This window comes from Cherax quadricarinatus, chromosome 12 (assembly GCF_038502225.1).
Source record: "Cherax quadricarinatus isolate ZL_2023a chromosome 12, ASM3850222v1, whole genome shotgun sequence".
In the NCBI taxonomy this organism is placed as follows: Eukaryota; Metazoa; Arthropoda; class Malacostraca; order Decapoda; family Parastacidae; genus Cherax; species Cherax quadricarinatus.
In genome coordinates this window covers 15602300-15622101 of record NC_091303.1, presented here as the reverse complement: position 1 = coordinate 15622101, position 19802 = coordinate 15602300, and positions in this window count along the sequence as shown.

Here is a 19802-nt window from a genome sequence, read left to right as displayed (position 1 = left end):
AAGGGGCGGAGCACCTGCGCATGAGAAAACGATGCCTGAGGAAGAATGAGGGAAAGGAGGAGGGCATGGTGGCACGAATAGTGAAGAGGTGGTGGCTCCTCCTGTGGAATCTGAAGGAGAAGTGGTGATTCATGAATCAACCAGCCCATTAACAGTACAGTTGTCGAGTGAGGAGGTGCAAGTGGGCGCAGAAGTGAAAGCTATGGAGGAGGAGTTGGAGACGGTGATACAGGCTATGTTACAGTCTACGGAGGTGGAGAGTCGCAGTGAGCAGGTACCTGGGATCAGGGCGGAAGGAGGTGTGTGCGGGAGGAGGGAGGACCAGGTGGCACCTGTGATGGGCAGTGCGAGTGCCATGGAAGGACATGGAGGCGACTTAAGGGTGGTAGAGGTGGAAATCCATTGTGAGGACTCCCAGGACACAGATATGGAGACTGAGGGAGCTATGAGGAAAAGGGCGACGGCGTCAGATTCGGACGATGTTCTGACGCCGGCGCAAAGGCCTGGGAAAAAGGCATGGGGTTATGGTACCCAGAGTGACTCTAAGAGAGGGCCACAACAGAAGGCGGGGGGATGGTTGGGAAGGAGGGCGGAGTACGTGGCAAAGGCAATGCCCAGGGGAATGGTCAGAAAGGGAAGAGTCTTGAAATGAGGCGGAGAGGGAAACCTTAAACCGGCCTCAGGTGTGTAACAATAAATATTAATGTTCTGTGTGATGGTGTTAAACGTGAGTGTTTCCGGATGTTTTTGAATAGATACAAGGTTGACGTAGCTTTTGTGCAGGAACCAATTTTAAACTTGGTCGTGAATTAGTGGTGCCTGGGTACCAGGCTTATGCATTGCCGTCTGAGCGTTTAAAAGGAGGATTGGGTGTGTTGATCAAGGAGGTGAGCCCATTTGTATTGGACAGGAAAGAAGGGGGGGAGGGGGAGAGTATTACATGTGGAAGGATGGTGGATGGGAGAGAGAGTGGCGTTTGTGTGTGTGTATGCCCCAGCAGAAAGTGACATGAAAGTAAAGACGGATTTTGTGTGGGAGGAACTTGTGTACTTCCTAAGCACGTTACCGTCTGTGGCGATTGTGTGTGGGGGGGGGATTGGAATTGTGTAGTTAAGAGGGTAGACGTGGAACCCAGAGGAGCGGGATATTTTTCCTCAGTCTTAGGGGGCCTGTTTAGAGATCTTCAGTTACGTGATGCTTTTGGGGGAGGTCTGTGGGAGGTGGAACATACTTTTATAAGGCGGGGATACGCGGTTCGTTTGGACAGGTTGTATTTATCTCAGAGGGTTTTGGTAGAGTCTTTTAAATCTATTGAGATGGTGTCTTCCGATCATAGGGCGGTAATAGTGAAGGTGGGGTGGGATGCTTTGGCTTGTAGGCAGGGAAGCTATTGGAAACTGCATACGATGGTTTTGGGGGATGGGGAGGGAGTGGAAGGTTTTGTAGTATTTTGGGAACAGCTTTGTGCAGAGAGAAGGACTGAGGAGGATGTGGTTGGCTGGTGGGATAGTGTGGCTAAGGTAAGAATACGTCAATTTTATGTGAGGTAGGGCAAACGCATTAATCAATTGCGGTGTGGTTTGTCAAATTATTTAGAATCTAGATTACGGGATTGCTACCCGGGGGGGGGGGGGCGGTGGCGGGGGTGTACCCTGTGGAGGAAATACAAATGTTGAAGGAGAGGATAAAGAATTTGCAAGAAGAGCGTTTTGCAGTGGTACGAGTACAAGTGGGGCTGGACGAAGTACTCTGGGGCGACAAGCCATCGGCTTTCGTGCTGCGAGGTACGACAGCAAACAACTACAATACCGGGATTGCAAGTCATTTCTTCGGTGGGGGGGTTTTCGAGAGGGCGAGGTATTATGGGAAACAACGGGGATGAGTGTGTATGCAGATAGATGGTTTGAGGAGTACAGGAAAAGTAGTGCCGTGGATGGCGAGGTTCTTGGGCAGGTATGTGAGTATGTGCCATGCAAACTAGGGAGGAGTGATCGGGAGGCACTGGCTGGGGTCATTGAGGAGGAGGAAGTATGGAGAGCCCTTATGGACATGAGGAAGGAAAGGCGCCTGGGATAGATGGTTTACCAAGCGAATTTTATGTGCAACACTGGGGTCTGCTAAGGGGTTTCCTAGTAAGGTTAATGAATGCCATGAAAGACGGAGGTAAGATGGGAGAATCGCAGGCAACGGCGGTGGTGGTGTTGGTCCCGAAGGGTAAAAAGCAGAGTACCCTTCAGGATTACCGAGCCATTTCGTTGCTTTGTGCTGATTATAAGCTGTTCGCGAAAATTCTTGGGAATAGGCTTAAATGTGTTGTGGGGAGGGTGGTGTTTGAGTCTCAGTTTGGGTTGCCGGGTAGGTAAATGGTTGAGGGCCACGGGATCATAAAGGGGTTCCTGGAGGACGTGGAAGGGAGCAGAGGGGCGTTGTTGGCATTGGATTGGCAAAGGGGTTATGACAGGGTGGAAAGAGGGGCTTTGCGGGATATTCTCCTCAGTCAGGGGTTTGGCGAAGAAATAGTGGGGTGGGTGGATACGTTGTACTTAGGAGCGAAGGTAAGGGTGCAAATCAATGGGTGTGTGAGGGAGGGAGTCAACATGGAGCGGGGGCTTCGACAGGGTTGTCCAGTATCGCAACTTTTATTTGCATGTGTTCAGGATCCTTTTTATAGGATGGTGGAGGATCGTCTACAGAATGGGGGGGGGGACGGTGTGCAGAAGCCTTGGCCTGGCTTGGTGGGCTATGTTGACGATACAACTATTTTGGTGTGTGAGGAGACACAGTTAGAAGTTTTAGGGGAAGTTGTACATATGTTTGGGAGAGCTACTGGGATGAAGGTAAATCTGGAGAAGTCAATGATAATGGGGCTGGGAGAGTGGGCAGGGAGATTAGAATGGGGGTGTGATGTCGTGCAGCGTCGGACTGGGAGTCTAAAAAATCTGTGGGGTCATATATGAGGCTGACCTGAGTGCTGCAAGCGTCAATAATTCGAATAGGATGGTGGAACAGGTGCAGCGACGTTTGGGAATGCTGCGACCTCACCATTTAAGAAATATTCACGAGTAAATATAACAGGTTTGATGTTCATCGCTGTGTTCTGCTGCAGTTGCCTGAGCTCAGTATAACCTGCTGAGAGTGATCACTTGCTTATAGCAAAAAATGGGGTCACATATAATGCTTGAAAATCACAATAATTTCACACTAAGGTTGACTAAATATGTTATAAATTTTATGAAAGTTTCGTCACTTTTAAGTAAAAATGGGTTTAGCTTTTAGTTATGACTGTAATACTAATAATCTTATGGAAGAATTGACGGATATAACTTTAACACCAGAATACACACTAACGTGTCTTGACTGCTGTCTTGAGTGAAGGTGACTGTCTTGACTTGTCTGAGGTTAGAGGGTTTGTCTTAACCAACAAAATATCGTGGAGGACAATGATGATGCATCCTGAACTCTGGGTTTATATTAAGAAAGTCTGTTGAGGTACCAGTTAACAGCTAATATCCAAACAAAGTTTCTCACTGATATAAGAAAGAAATTTTTGAATTATCAAGTAGATACAAGCTCAAGTGAAGACAAAACAATAAATTTGCGATGTGAGAGACGAGTAAACTTTGTATATAGCGTAGCACAAACATATAAGCTGATAACTCGATATGTAGGTAATGCATTACAATTATCAAGGATGACAAGAATGATGCAACGGATAGCTGTGTCGATACACTGTATTCTGATAAAGGCGTTTTTTTCTAGTGGCATAAATGGTTAATCGTCTAATTTCCAGTGAAATAAACATTATATTGTTTTACATTCTGTACCTTCTTTGTATTGTATAAAGTGTTTCAGCCACGAGGTTAATAGCAACACGAAGCTTTTATCATGTACACCGACAAAAGAGAGACCGGCATTCAAGTACCAGACCTGCTGCCAGACGTGAACCAGACATGAGACGTTTTCCACTACAATGAAATAACTGACCTTCATATCAGCTGCACCAGTGTTCAACGGGAAGACAACATGGCAGAAAACCTGATCAACAAAACTCCAAGAAATGACAGGTCTGTAGGACTTTTTTCCTCAGTGCCAAACGAGGGAAAGAATTGAGCATTTCAACATGGCTGACCGGCATCCAAACAGCAGCTACTGCCAGACGTACAACTAGCGAAATGAAATTTTCATCTTTACTGACGTTCATCTCTTGACAGTAGCATCATATCTGTACCACCATCATATCACCTGTACCAGTGCTAACGAGAGGGAAACACAGGAGACATCGTCAAATCAACAGTACAAATCTCCAAGGTTATAGGACGGTTATCCCTCAGTGCCAGTCGTGGGGAAGAAGTGAATAGTTAAACAGTCAAGGTCAATGTTTTAGTAGCTGACCTATATTCAGCTGACCTATATTCAGCTGACCAGTGTACAGTAAGAGAATCATAGCAGAAAACGCCAAATATATCTATAAACTCAAGGAAAGTCAGGTTGTAGGTGGCGTTTACTTCCCTCAGTGTTTTAAAAATGGCCAAGTCAGCAGACCAGGTCAGGAGTCAACAACACGACACAACCCCCGATAAATGGAATTGAGGTGGATTTGGAAGGATAAAACCATTAATTAAACCTTTCTGGTCTACCAGAATGGAAAGGAGTTAGAAGTTAATTGGTGAAGCCGGACTGTGAAGTGAGGTGAGAAGGGGAATGTGTAATAAGGGGTTAACTGAAAGGGGTGTGTTAAGTTAAGGGAAAAGTGAGCAGTGAAGAGGGTTTTGAAGAAGAAAATTTACTAGTAATTCAGTGGTGATTGCTAAAGCAGATACTAAGTGTACTAGGGACTGGAAAAGAGAAATAAATATTATTGTATATGAGTAAAAGAGGGAAGAGTGAAAATGGCAGGCATTAGGGGGGTACAGGCTGCCATAATTATATTTATCTTTCTTCTTCATTTCCATGAAGAAGGAAATCAGTCATGGGGGCTGGAAAAGGTGAATGGAGTAACAGCGCCCTGGACAGTAAAAGCCCAACAGTTGCTATCCTACCAGAAAAGTAAATGTCACTATCACTGCAAGGTATGGCAACACTGCATACCCAAACAAAAACAGTGGCACACAGCTCTTATTGTAGCGCTCTTAAGTGGGGATATCCAAATTAATCCAGGACCTCAAACTATTGTGCAGAGGCACAATAGTCGTTTTGATAAGGACCTGCCTCACATGAGCCAGTAGGCCTTCTGCAGTGTTCCTCCATTCTTATGTTCTTATGTTCTTATAATGACGGTCTAGTAGCTAGGAATGATAACCTTAACTCCATATGTAATGCATACATAGGTCAATGTGAGACAATACAGCCATTATTATCTCAAACACTACCAACAGGTACATACACTGTACTAAAGCATGCATGAAAAACAGAAAAGGCACCCTATGTAAAATGTGTAAGACACTGGTCAGAGAAATAGCAAGCATCGAACTTAAGCTAAAGGAATCTTATAGGAGTCAGGAATCGCGGGAAGAACTAAAAGCCATAAACGAAATCGAAAGAAACCCAAAGTATTTCTTCTCCTATGCCAAATCAAAGTCGAGAACAACGTCCAGTATTGGGCCCCTACTTAAACAAGATGGGTCCTACACAGATGACAGCAAGGAAATGAGTGAGCTACTCAAGTCCCAATATGACTCAGTTTTTAGCAAGCCGCTAACCAGACTGAGAGTCGAAGATCAAAATGAATTTTTTATGAGAGAGCCACAGAATTTGGTTAACACAAGCCTATCCGATGTTATCCTGACGCCAAATGACTTCGAACAGGCGATAAATGACATGCCCATGCACTCTGCCCCAGGGCCAGACTCATGGAACTCCGTGTTCATCAAGAACTGCAAGAAGCCCCTATCACGAGCCTTTTCCATCCTGTGGAGAGGGAGCATGGACATGGGGGTCGTCCCACAGTTACTAAAAACAACAGACATAGTCCCACTCCACAAAGGGGGCAGTAAAGCAACAGCAAAGAACTACAGACCGATAGCACTAACATCCCATATCATAAAAATCTTTGAAAGGGTCCTAAGAAGCAAGATCACCACCCATCTAGAAACCCATCAATTACACAACCCAGGGCAACATGGGTGTGAGGGAAAAGTTCAATAGATAGGAGTAGAGAGGGAGTATATAGTAACAATAGTTTCATTGCCGGCTACTTGTTAAGGTAGGGTAAGTCAAACTCCCACTATTCCCGCCTTTTTTCCCCTCCCCGAAAGTGATAGTTTGACTGCCGGCTGCTTGTTAAGGTAGGGTCAGTCTAGCTCCCGCTATCCCTTCCCCTCCTTCTTCCCCCCTCCCCATGGGTTTAGAACAGGTCGCTCCTGTCTGTCTCAACTATTGGACCACTACGACAAGGTCCTAAATGCACTAGAAGACAAAAAGAATGCAGATGTAATATATACAGACTTTGCAAAAGCCTTCGACAAGTGTGACCATGGCGTAATAGCGCACAAAATGCGTGCTAAAGGAATAACAGGAAAAGTCGGTCGATGGATCTATAATTTCCTCACTAACAGAACACAGAGAGTAGTCGTCAACAGAGTAAAGTCCGAGGCAGCTACGGTGAAAAGCTCTGTTCCACAAGGCACAGTACTCGCTCCCATCTTGTTCCTCATCCTTATATCCGACATAGACAAGGATGTCAGCCACAGCACCGTGTCTTCCTTTGCAGATGACACCCGAATCTGCATGACAGTGTCTTCCATTGCAGACACTGCAAAGCTCCAGGCAGACATCAACCAAATCTTTCAGTGGGCTGCAGAAAACAATATGAAGTTCAACGATGAGAAATTTCAATTACTCAGATATGGTAAACATGAGGAAATTAAATCTTCATCAGAGTACAAAACAAATTCTGGCCACAAAATAGAGCGAAACACCAACGTCAAAGACCTGGGAGTGATCATGTCGGAGGATCTCACCTTCAAGGACCATAACATTGTATCAATCGCATCTGCTAGAAAAATGACAGGATGGATAATGAGAACCTTCAAAACTAGGGAGGCCAAGCCCATGATGACACTCTTCAGGTCACTTGTTCTATCTAGGCTGGAATATTGCTGCACACTAACAGCACCTTTCAAGGCAGGTGAAATTGCCGACCTAGAAAATGTACAGAGAACTTTCACGGCGCGCATAACGGAGATAAAACACCTCAATTATTGGGAGCGCTTGAGGTTCCTAAACCTGTATTCCCTGGAACGCAGGAGGGAGAGATACATGATTATATACACCTGGAAAATCCTAGAGGGACTAGTACCGAACTTGCACACGAAAATCACCCACTACGAAAGCAAAAGACTTGGCAGACGATGCACCATCCCCCCAATGAAAAGCAGGGGTGTCACTAGCACGTTAAGAGACCATACAATAAGTGTCAGGGGCCCGAGACTGTTCAACTGCCTCCCAGCACACATAAGGGGGATTACCAACAGACCCCTGGCAGTCTTCAAGCTGGCACTGGACAAGCACCTAAAGTCAGTTCCGGATCAGCCGGGCTGTGGCTCGTATGTTGGTTTGCGTGCAGCCAGCAGCAACAGCCTGGTTGATCAGGCTCTGATCCACCAGGAGGCCTGGTCTCAGACCGGGCCGCGGGGGCGTTGACCCCCGGAACTCTCTCCAGGTAAACTCCAGGTAAAGTACGCATGAAAAACAGAAAAGGCACCTTATGTAAAATGTGTAAGGGGTGGGTGCATGATGGGTGTATGTACAATTATAGTAACGGTGCCAGAATTCATTTTGTGTGTAACAAATGCACTTTGGCACAGTTACCCTTTAGCAATGATGACATTGATTTACCTAATTTTAATACAAATGACCCATTGCCATATATTGATGATTATGATTGTTTTATGAAAACAGGCCTTCACTTTATTCATGTCAACGCAAGATCACTTCTTCCTAAATTGGCAGAGATTAGGATTCTAGCTAACAAAATTAAGGCGGCAGTTATAACCATCTCTGAATCTTGGTTGGATGATACGGTGACTGACGACGAGGTCAAAATAGAAGGTTACAATATAAAACGCTTAGATAGGAACAGAAAGGGTGGTGGAGTATGTGCCTACATTAGAAATGACTTAGCTTACAACCCAAGACCTGATTTAAATAACATTAAACTGGAGATTCTATGGTTTGAAGTGCTGCTGCCCAAGACCAAACCCATCTTAGTAGGAACTAGTTATCGCCCTCCTACCCAGGACCAGTTCTTAGAAGACTTTTCCAGAGTCTTGTCCGGAGTTGAAAACAATTGCGAGACAATAATACTGGGCGACTTCAATATCTGTTTTCAGCAGCAAAATAACGGGCTATGCAAAAGGTATAAGCAAATTCTAGGTTTAAATAGTTACACTCAACTAATTAATACACCAACCTGGATCACACAGTTCTCAGCCACCCTAATTGACCACATACTTTGTAACCGCGCTGAGAACATTAGTCAGTCAGGCGTCATTACCACAGGTCTTAGTGATCATTTCATCATTTACTGCACCAGGAAAATCACTAGGGATAGGATAGGCCTACACAGGACAATAAAAATGAGGTCAACTAGAAACTACAGTAAAGAAACACTGGTAAATAGGCTACACAATTGTGACTGGACAGAGATAACAAGTTGCACGGACGTAAACGATGCCTGGGAAAAAATCAAAACAATGTTCACTACCATCCTTGATAATATTGCACCAGTTAAAGAGGCTAGGATTAAACGAAGAACTGAACCCTGGATGACTACTGAGATATTAGATAATATGAAATTCAGAGACCAGCTGCTAAAAAGATTTAAAGCAAGCAGACAGGATATTGCAGCACTAAATGAATTCCAAAGGGTGAGGAACAGAGTACAGAGACTTATAAAAGGAGCAAAGGCAAAGCACTATTGCTCAAAAATTGAAGAGTATAAGCATAACCCCAGAAAGCTCTGGCAACAACTAAAACAGTTGGGGTATAGCGATAAGCCAGTAGATAGGTCTAACATAGTACTCACTATCGATAATGAGGTATGCCACGAAACATCTAAGGTGGCAAATTGCTTTAATTCCTACTACACATCTGTTGCATCAACACTAGTAAGTAAACTACCAGCTGCATCAAATACCTTTAACACAGACTCTGATAAGTTTCAAACATACTATACCAATAAAGGGGTAACCCCAAACAGTTGTCAACTAGTAAGTGTATCTCATGACTTCATTCAAAAAGAACTAAGCAGGTTAAACCCACCTAAGAGCACAGGCCCTGATAACATCCCGTCTAAGTTCCTAAAAGATGGTGCTTCTGAACTGTCAATCCCTATTGCTCACATAATAAATCTATCAATCACCACTAATACCGTACCGGAGGGGTTCAAGGAGGCCAGAGTTACTCCTATCTTCAAGAAAAATAATAGGTCTGATGTAAGCAACTATAGGCCTGTTAGTATACTCAGTATAATATCTAAAATTCTGGAGAGGGCGGTGTATTCTCAAGTAGTTAAGTACCTTAATGACAACAGCATTCTCCATAGCTATCAATCGGGCTTTAGAAGATCCTACTCAACCGACACCTCCCTTATTAATCTGATGGATTACCTGAGAACTGAAATGTCAAAGGGGAACCTCATAGGTATGGTAACCTTAGACCTGCAAAAGGCCTTCGATACTGTCAACCACAATATATTATGTAAGAAACTTCAAGCTATCGGTATAGGTTCTGTAGACTGGTTTAAGTCCTACCTTAGCAACAGGAGACAAATAGTCAAAATCAACAAAACGGAATCAGAACCCCTGCCGATAACATGTGGAGTTCCCCAAGGTAGTAAACGTTCTCCTGCCAAGCATTATCAGGGATGGTCATGGCATCCCCAATGAAGAGTTGTATGGGGTGGCGCTGAATGGTATGTCAAGGGTCTTCCTGAAGTTCATGAGGGCTGACTTCTACTCTACCATCGTCGACGAATTTCAAGAAAGGAGGATGAGTATCAATTCAGCAGTGGAAGTATTCTTGCATGATGTGTCTAAGTATTTTACTTGGGTGAAGGTACGGAATGTACCTTTTGAAGCAACAGCATACAGCCTACAAGATGTGTTCAGTGGTTATGGGACTGTACACTCGGCGAGCATGGGAATGTGGAGGGACGGCCCTTACGAGGGGATGCCGGAAGGATCCTTCACACTGAAAATGACCCTGAGGAGGCCGATACCATCATATGTCACATTGCATAGCCATAGAACTCAGGTTTTTGTACACTATGCGGGGCAGAGGAAGACGTGCCGTTTATGTGACTCTTATGAGCACATGGCGGCACAATGCCCCAGGAGACAGGGCCCTAGGGGTCAAGAGAAACCTTCTGAAGACACGCAGTTAGAAACCTTGGGCGTTGTGACGGGTGGAGTGGAAAGCCGGGGTAAGGGCCTGTGGAGTGAGGAGGTCGAAAGAGCAGAGGTGGTTTTGGAGATGTGTGTTACACTACCAGTGGAAACGGGGGGGAAGGGGAGGGAATATCGCTGCCAGAAAGACCGTTAGGTACTACAGATTCAGCCCAAGAAGGGATGTTGGAGGCTATGCTGAAGGATTTTTTGGAAGAGTCGGAGCATGGTGTGGAAGGTGACGTGAGGTTAGGTGATGTCAAGGTGATGGACGAACAGAAACGGGGTAAGGAAGACTTGAGTGAGGTTCGAATGGAGAGCAATGTGGTGGTGGAGGTCCATCAAGAATATGTGGTTGAAGAAGATGTGTGTGTGTAGAGGGAAGCTCCGGCAAGAGATAAGCGGGGGCATCAGACATGGACGAGGTCCTCACACCAGCGCAGAGGCCTGGGAAGAAGATTTGGGCAGCTGTGGTGGAAACGGCGAGACCGGGAGGAGGGGGGGGGGGCAATGGGAAGACCGGCAGGAAGGGACAGGGAGGGGTTGGAGGGCAGGAACGAGGGATTGATAGAGATGGACCGAGACCTATGAAAGGAGGACCAAGTAAGCCTCAGCGGCACAGGGGTAAGCCGCCTTTCTAGTAAAATTCAGGTGTGTAACTTTCAATGTAAACAGTCTTAAAACCGAGGTCAAGAGGATATGGTTAGAGTGGGTTTTGAGGAGATTTATTATTGATGTTTGTTTTTTTGCAGGAACATAACCATAGGTTAGGATGTGAGTTGTTGTTGAAAGGTTATGGTTGTTTACCAGTGATGCTTTGAGATTGAAAGGAGGTGTGGCTGTGGCAGTAAAGGAGACCAGTCCTTTGCGTATCCTGGGTTGGAAGGAGGGTGGGTGGGAGGGTTGTCAGGGTGGATGGGTTTTGGGGGGCCGGGAGGGTTTGTTTTGTAGGTGTGTACATGACAGCAACTAGTAACGCTAGAGTGAAAGTGGATTTTGTATGCGATGTTTTGGTATATCACTTGAGAGGTTTACCTGCTTTAACGGTGATTGGTGGGGATTGGAACTGCGTAATTAGGAACGGTGATGTGGTTCCGAGGGGGGTGGGTTGTGTTTTGGGGGTTCTGAGAGATGTTTTGCGAGATGTAGGATTGGTAGATGTGGTGGGGAGTAGGGGATATGGAGTAGAGCACACTTTTATTCGTAGGGGATATGAGGCACGGTTAGATAGGATTTATGTTAGGCAGGGAATAGATGTGGAGAGGGTGAGGACTATAGATGTGGGTTTTTCTGATCATCGTGCTGTTATAGCAGATTTGAGGGTAGATGGTATAGTGAGAGTTTATGCGGGATACTGGAAATTGAATGTGAGGCTACTTAGGGACGAGGGTGACGCTACAGGATTTGAAGATTGGTGGAAATCCTTTTGGGAGACTAGGAATATGGAGATGGATTTGCTGGATTGGTGGGAAATGAGGGGTAAAGTTGGAATCACGGATTTTTTTTAAAGTACGGGGTAAGGAGATGGCGAGGTGGAGTTATGGTCTACAAAATTATCTTGAAGGTCAGTTAAATGACTGTTATGCAGGGGAACGGGTGGGGCGGAGTGAGGACATGGAACGCTTGCGAAATAGGTTGGCGGAAATTCACAATGAAAAGTTTGAGGCAATTAAAGTTAGGGCGGGGTTGGAGGATGTTTTAAGGGTGGATAGGCCATCGGGTTTTGTACTAAGAAGGTTTAAGGAACGGCAGGCGAAAACCACCTTGGCGTATATTGAGGCAGGTACAGGGGGAGGGGGTTTGAGGAGGGTCAAGGCCTATCCACCATGGAAAATATTAGTTTGTATGCCGATTTTTGGTTTAGGGAGAAATGGGGGAGGGTTGGCAGGGGAGTGGGTGAGGGACGTTTTGGGGATGAAGGGTTTAATAGGGTACAAGTGAGCAGGACAGTGACAGACTCGAGAGTAGTATTAGTGTAGCGGAGGTGGAGGAGGCAGTTTTTGGGCTGTGCCAGGGTAAAACCCCAGGCATAGACGGCATACCAAATGATTTTTATAGGTGTCATTGGGGGAGTGTACAGCATTGTCTGGTGGGGGTTTTGAATATTATGTTAAGTAGTGGGAGGATGGGAAAATCGCAAAGAACGGGTGTCACAGTTTTAGTGCCCAAAAAGAAGGAATGCCGAATTTTGAATGATTACCGTGCAATTACGTTAATGTGCTCGGATTACAAGATTTTTGCTAAGATTTTGGGCAACAGAATGAGGAAAGTGTTGGGTTTAGTGTTACATAGGGGGCAGTTGGGAATTCCGGGGAGAAGGATGAGGGATGGACTTGGTTTTATTAGGGATTTTCTAGAGAGTTGTACAGGAGGGGGAATACTAGGTTTAGATTGGGAGAACGCATATGATTGCGTGGACAGAGATTTCTTAGGAGTTTGCTTAGAGAGGTTGGGGTTTCGGGAGGGGGTAGTGAGGTGGGTGAACACTGTATGCTGAGACGGAGGTGAGGGTACAGGTCAATGGGAGGTTGGGTGAAAGTGTACCGATGGAGAGAGGTTTGAGGCAGGGCTGCCCCCTGTCGCAGCTGCTCTTTGCATGTGTGCAGAATCCTTTTTATGAGTCTGTTGAGAGGGTGATGGACAAACAGGAGATGGAGGAGGGGTGCAAAGGGGGCATTGTTGGGTATGTGGATGATACTACTGTTTTGCTACGGGGTAAGGAGGAGTTAAGGAGGGTGGGTAGAGTGATTCAGATGCTTGGGATGAATACGGGGATGCGGGTTAATACGGTGAAATCAAGGTTACTAGAGGTGGGAAATTGGAAGGAAGGGGGGGCTTGAGGATGAGGTTAGGATGGATAGTGGTTGACAGAATCAGGGTATGTGGGATATGGTATATGGCGGAGGTGCAGGCATGCAGAAGGGTAAATTCGGAGTCTGTCATGGGTAAGGTGTTAGGTAGACTAGGAGGTTTAAGTGCGAGGGACTTAGCTTTACATCAGAGGGTAGTGGTGGTAAATTCACTTGTCTATAGCAAGGTATGGGGGGGTGGCAGAGATTTTTCCCTTAGAGGTACAGGACATTGTGGAAATGCAGAGGAGGGTGCTAAAGTTTGTGTGGGGATTTGGGAGGGCATGGTTAAGTAAGGAGGTAGTTATGACAGATGTTCGAAGAGGGGGTTTAGGTTTGTTGCCTTTAGGACTGAGAGTAATGACTATATATATCAAGCGGAGGTATATTAGGGAAGGGGGTGTGAGGGGAGCAAAAGTAGGAAGAGTTATGGAGGAGGCACGTAAATGGTGGAGTGGGAAGGAATTGAGGTTTTGTGAAGATATGTTGAGATTTTTATTGACAGTGTAACAGGTGGATAACATCAAAGTGAAAAGGTTGGTGAGGCTAGTGAGAGGTCAGGGAATTATGCAAGGGGTAGCCGTGTATCCAACGTATGATTGGGGGGTTATTTGGAAATATTTTAGTAAGCTTAGGATACCGGCTAGAGTAAGAGAATTAGTGTATCGTTTCATCATGGGGATTCTGGCTTCCAAGGAGGTGTTACGTTGTATGGGGTTTGTGGAAGAGGCTTTTTGTCAGTTTTGTGGTGATGTTGAAACGGCGTTTCATGTGGTGTTCTTTTGTACCTCCTTGGAGGGGGTGAGATCATGGATGGCTGGGGTTATCAGATTGTTTGGGGAGGGGTCGTTTGCCGCTTTTAAGGGCTTTACTACTAGATGTAAAGGGAGTGCCTAGGGATGTGGGAAGGGCTATAATGTATATCATAGTAGATTATTTGGATATCTCATGGGGAATGAGGGGATTAAGGGGTGAAACGAGGATTAAAGCGTTGGCGGCTAGATTCTATAGGACGAAGTGTAGGAATATGCTGGTTTATGGGGCGTCCAGGGAAAAAAGTTTCCCGGAAGGTTATAGGAACCTCACTATGGGTTCCCTTTGTCGGGGTCCCTTAGGATGGACAAAGGGGTGGTCTCCTTATGGGCGGATGTAAAGGGGGAATGGTTTTTTTTGTTTTCCTCTGGAGTTTGTGGTGTGTAAGAGGAAGGTAGTAACAGTTTGGTATGGATGGTACGCTGTTTCACGAGAATGTTTGTCATAGTGAGATGTAAGTGTAGCTTACAAAATTATTTTTTTTAAACCTGATGGTTATGATCACTGTGTTAAAAAATTTCCTTGATAGCCAGGATACCGAGCCCTTAGGATCTCGTTTTTAAGCAATCAGAATGGCAAGTTGGTTTCAACAAACAAAAATTTCTGAGGTACATGTCTATTGTTTTGGGACCGGCAAAATACAGCGGCCCTTATACTTACTACTTTTCTTGTATTATGTTTAACCTCTATTGTCTACTGGAGGTTCTATGTGGTAATTTTTAAGTGTATGTATAGGTCTTGGGTTTATACCATGTTTATTACTGGGTTATACCAAAAAAGTCTTGTGGACAAGATTTTCGGTTAACATACATATGTGGGAGGTTTAATTTATGTGTAAGGTTTGGTTTTAAACCCTTTTGATGTGCCGAGGTTTTTGTTATAAAACCTTGTTTTGGGTTATTTTATTATTGTATGTTACATGTATGTTGTTCTGTTTTCTGTACCTGAATTATTGTACTTGAGGGTTTAACATATTAATAATATTAAAATACTGTTCCTCTATGGTTATTGTGCATAAGGAATCATTCGTTCCTTCCGAATTCCTATTGGTTAGGATATAATGTAACATAACCAATACTCTGTACCTTGTTTTATAGTTGTTATGGTAGCTTTGGTTAGGGTCTTTTTACTTTACTGACATGATATGTGTAGTACATATATTGTGTGTTAAAGGTGGTTATGGTTTTAGTCATGTGTGATAATTTCAACTTTAGTAATCTTGTGATGCTGTACATTTGTACGATATTTTTGTTGTAATAGGTCATGACAGGTACTCATTTTATATTGTTAAACCATGTAATGTTTCATTTTGGTGTGTTTTCTTTGGTTACAATGGCGTGGCGGCAGCTATTAATGACTGTTATACTTTAGTGAGGTTTGTCTCAGCGTGTATTGTTTGCTATAACAGGATATTGTTATAATACTTGTTACCTCCAGGAATAACCTGGTACTAGTAGCGCAAAAGACTGTTTTTGTATTCCTGTACTATTATTATGTATCCTTTGTACTTATGTAAGGTTTTTAATAAAAATATAAAAAAAAATCACCACTAATACCGTACCGGAGGGGTTCAAGGAGGCCAGAGTTACTCCTATCTTCAAGAAAAATAGTAGGCTTGATGTCAGCAATTATAGGCCTGTTAGTATACTCAGTATAATATCTAAAATTCTAGAGAGGGCGGTGTACTCTCAAGTAGTTAAGTACCTTAATGACAACAATATTCTCCATAGCTATCAATCGGGTTTTAGAAGATCTTACTCAACCGACACCTCCCTAATTAATCTGAAGGATTACCTGAGAACTGAAATGTCAAAGGTGAACCTCATAGGTATGGTAACCTTAGACCTGCAAAAGGCCTTCGATACTGTCAACCACAATATATTATGTATGAAACTTCAAGCTATCGGTATAGGTTCTGTAGACTGGTTTAAGTCCTACCTTAGCAACAGAAGACAAATAGTCAAAATCAACAAAACGGAATCAGAACCCCTGCCGATAACATGTGGAGTTCCCCAAGGTAGTATTCTGGGTCCCTTATTATTCTTATGTTATGTCAATGACATGCCTATCAGTGTCAAGTGCAAACTCCTACTGTATGCAGATGACAGTGCTCTGTTAGTGTCAGGTAAAGACCCACAAGATGTAGCTAATGTATTAACACTGGAACTGGAGTCCTGCAGCAAATGGTTAGTAGACAACAAACTATCATTACACCTCGGGAAAACTGAAGTCATTCTCTTTGGCACGAAGCATAAACTGAGAAGGGTAAATAATTTTAATGTCCAGCGTAATGGGGAGCCCATCACTTTGGTTTTATCAGTAAAATATCTGGGAATCCCCTTTGACCCATGTATGTCAGGAGAATTGATAGGGAACAGTGTAGTAAAGAAAGCGAATGCCAGACTGAAATTCCTGTAAAGACAAGCAGTGTCTACCTACTGAGGCTCGCAGGACCCTATGTCTAGCCCTTATACAATGCCATATGGATTACGCTTGCTCTTCATGGTACTCTGCCTTGGCAAAAAAAACTGAAAGATAGACTGCAAATCACCCAGAACAAAATCGTAAGATTCATCCTGGGGCTGGGACCAAGAGAACATGTAGGCCAGGATGAATTACAGCAGTTGGATATGCTGAATATTGAAGACAGAGTAAAACAACTGAAGCTAAATCATGTTTATAAAATTGCTCACAAACAGTGTCCAGAATATCTTGCTGTCAATTCTGTCAAGGCTGGAAACCAAAGCAATCATAGTACGTACTAGGGGGAGAGAGCACAACTTTGTAGTATCCACAGTCATTGGCCAGGCTTCAAACACCTTTTACTGTACAGCAATAAAGGAATGGAACAGACTACCCGCACATGTCAAAGCCAGTCATAACATGAACCAGTTCAAGAAGAGTGCCGAAAGGTGTCTGATGAATGTAGCTACAGAAAGGGAGGGGAATGATTTTCTATTTTTTAGCTAACATACGTGTAAATTTTACCTTATTCCTAGTAATGACCCTCGTATTGTAGATAGTCTTAATGACCCTCGTGTAGTAGATAGTCTTTTTAGTATGATAATAAGATGTTATCTTCATTATAGAATAATAAGAAAATATTATAACCTTTACATTATAATAATAAGGTAAAAGGACCCCAATGGAAATAAGTCACTCGTCTGACTTTTTTGGGTTATCCTAGGTTCTCTACACATATGTAACTGTATTTGTGTATACCTGAATAAACTTACTTACTTACTTATAACACAAGTACCTGCAATAATTCCCGTGGTAACCCAGGCACCAGAACTATTTTGATCAGCCATATTTTCTACCTGTTCTTCAGTGCAATAGTTATATTTAAAATAACTGAAATATAAATCAACAAAATATAAGCAAAATATTAATAAACACGAAACAACTTACAAACCGTGTTTGTGTTAGAAATCTCCCTGATCATTTGTTACTAAGTCTACGTAGATGTAAACTTCTGGTATAAATGGACTGATCTTGAGTAATGCAGTGTATATAATGTAGGCCTAATGAAACATGCCAAAACGTCTTCACTCGCTCTGAGACTGAACCCTGTTCCTTCGGCTGTTGATCAAGCCGGTTAAAGTATATTCAAGATGACTCTACCACACCAAGATAGCAATTAAGTTTTTTGAAGACTCGAACTCCCGTTCCTAGTATTGGATTCTGGCCTGTCCTAACAAGAGCCGCGAGAATAGGCACCAGACCACGACAAGTGGGACTCGAACAATGAAATTAATTGAGGGTCTACGTTGGCTTGTTTCCGATGTTATCTTTCACAAGTGTGTTTATCTTGCCCAGCTATGACTTACCCTGACCAGACTCAAGCTCTGAATTATTATCACTTTATTACGAAAACAAACGCTAAACTCTATGTATCATTAATCATTGCACGATGAAAAAGACAATTTCGGAAACTTTATCGAGATATTTAACCTGTGGAACAGATTTAAGTCATCAATACTAAAGTCTGCAGATGTGTCTTCTCACTACTCGTCAGCTTTGATCCATTTATCTCCAGCTGTGTACGTGTTCCGGAAGACTGACGTCACCTTCCCTGGCTTAGCTTGACTGAAGATGGATAAAATTCTAATCGTGGATTTGAGTGACGAAAAATACTTCTCGTTTTCATAGGTAAATAAAATGCTAAATGATATGGAAGCATATTTGTTTCTAGAAGGATTTTAATCATGAATATATTATTAATGCACTGTGTAATAACTCAAGACATACAGTGATACAATTTGTGAATACTAACGAACTAATGAAGATCTGATGACCCTCAAGTCTGCTTACATGTCTAACAACTCAGATCTCGAATATTTTTAAGATTCAAGGTAATAAAACTTGTGACACAAAAAATTGTCTTGAATGGGAGTTTAATTATGACAGATAAATAGATCTAGGACACCAAAAGAATTTAACTGTGGAATGTTACATCTCTCTTACCTTGCAGCTTCAGAGCAAGAAGTTTCCATGAAGTTCTGGGACAGTATAAGTTTTCGACTCTCCTTTTGTTTTGTTTTTACTGGAGGAGCCGGACGAAGTTGACTGGTAGTGTTACGTCGTTTATCAGGAATGATTAGATTATAATGAAAGACGTGTTCTGTGTTCGGAGTTACGCATCACTGCTCCCAGGCTGGCGGAGCAGACGGAACTGGTTGGCTCGCAAACGTGTGTAGAAAGACTTAAGTCCTTGGTACGTTACTGGTGGATGTTCCTGATGCAAAAACTTTTTCTAACTCAAGGTATGCAACAGTATCCAGCCTCTTTGCTTGTTATTGTTATAGTTATTGTTATTGTTATTGTTATAGCTTCATACTTTTTACATCATCTGCAGCAGTGGTACAACTGATTCGATTTCCTCCAACATAATTTCTCTATGTACACCAGGAAGAGCAGAGATCCTCGCTTTATCAAACATTTAGAGCAATCATATTCATAACATCTACACAAACTTCCATATAAATAATAGAAACTTAAAGATTCAAATCAGTCCTATTCAGAAGTATCAGTACTATTCAGAAGTATCAGTACTATTCAGAAGTATCAGTACTATTCAGAAGTATCAGTCCTATTCAGAAGTATCAGTACTATTCAGAAGTATCAGTACTATTCAGAAGTATCAGTCCTATTCAGAAGTATCAGTCCTATTCAGAAGTATCAGTACTATTCAGAAGTATCAGTACTATTCAGAAGTATCAGTCCTATTCAGAAGTATCAGTACTATTCAGAAGTATCAGTCCTATTCAGAAGTATCAGTCCTATTCAGAAGTATCAGTACTATTCAGAAGTATCAGTACTATTCAGAAGTATCAGTCCTATTCAGAAGTATCAGTACTATTCAGAAGTATCAGTACTATTCAGAAGTATCAGTACTATTCAGAAGTATCAGTACTATTCAGAAGTATCAGTACTATTCAGAAGTATCAGTCCTATTCAGAAGTATCAGTCCTATTCAGAAGTATCAGTACTATTCAGAAGTATCAGTACTATTCAGAAGTATCAGTCCTATTCAGAAGTATCAGTACTATTCAGAAGTATCAGTCCTATTCAGAAGTATCAGTACTATTCAGAAGTATCAGTCCTATTCAGAAGTATCAGTACTATTCAGAAGTATCAGTACTATTCAGAAGTATCAGTACTATTCAGAAGTATCAGTACTATTCAGAAGTATCAGTCCTATTCAGAAGTATCAGTACTATTCAGAAGTATCAGTCCTATTCAGAAGTATCAG